The following is a 955-nucleotide window of genomic DNA, read 5'->3' as shown; positions in this document are numbered from 1 at the left end:
AATCCCACTAGAGTGTCATGTATGGGTCGGTTCTGACTCTATGGTATACAACAACAACCATTACTTTATAGCTTAGGTATATGTATACTTGCTTGCTTATAATTAGCTTTTATTAGAACAGCACTTGTCTGCTAGTTTGCTGTACTGGGGTAACTTGTGGGTTGCTGTGATACTGAAAGTTGTGTTAAATACCAGAAGGGTCATCCTCAGTGGACAGGTTTCAGTAGAGTACCCAGGTTAAGACAGACAAGGAAGCAGTATTGGTCATCTGCTTCTGAAGTAGAAGGCCTCTGAAAACATTACGAACAATTGAGGAATACAGATAGCTATAGTATTTGAAGTAGACCCCAGATTGGAAGTCATGCAAAATGAGGAGAAACAGCTGCAAACATACTTTAATTGTTGGAAAGTGGAATATAGTGAGTATGAATGTAGGACAACTAGAAGCTGTTAAAAAAAAAGGAATGCATTTCATCCTAGGCATTATGAGATGGACTGAGAATAGATGAAATTGATGGAGAAGAGATGAGATGGACTGGCACTGATCATGCTGAATTTGACTATCACATGACATAATACTCCAGGAACGAAAAACAAAGGAAGAACGGTGTTGCACTCATTGTTACAAAGACAGTTTCTAGTTCTATCCTGAAATACAGTGCTGTGATCAATAAAATACTATCCATATGCATACAAGGAAGACCTGTTAATACAACTACAATTAAAATTATGCACAAACAGCAAAAACCAAAGGGGAAAAATTTGATAATTTTTGCCAAATTCTGTAATTCAAAATTGACCGAACTTGCAATCAATATGCATTCATGATAACTGGTGACTGGAATGCAAAAGTTGGAAATAATTTAGAAGGAATGGTTGTAGGAAAGTATGGACTTAGAAATGAGGTATACACAGAAAGCTCCATGGTCTAAAGTAACTAGGAACAACACAAAAA

Source organism: Elephantulus edwardii, unplaced genomic scaffold (assembly GCF_000299155.1).
Source record: "Elephantulus edwardii isolate Elephantulus edwardi_28Jun2011 unplaced genomic scaffold, EleEdw1.0 scaffold00068, whole genome shotgun sequence".
Taxonomy (NCBI): Eukaryota; Metazoa; Chordata; class Mammalia; order Macroscelidea; family Macroscelididae; genus Elephantulus; species Elephantulus edwardii.
This window is presented reverse-complemented; position numbering follows the sequence as displayed.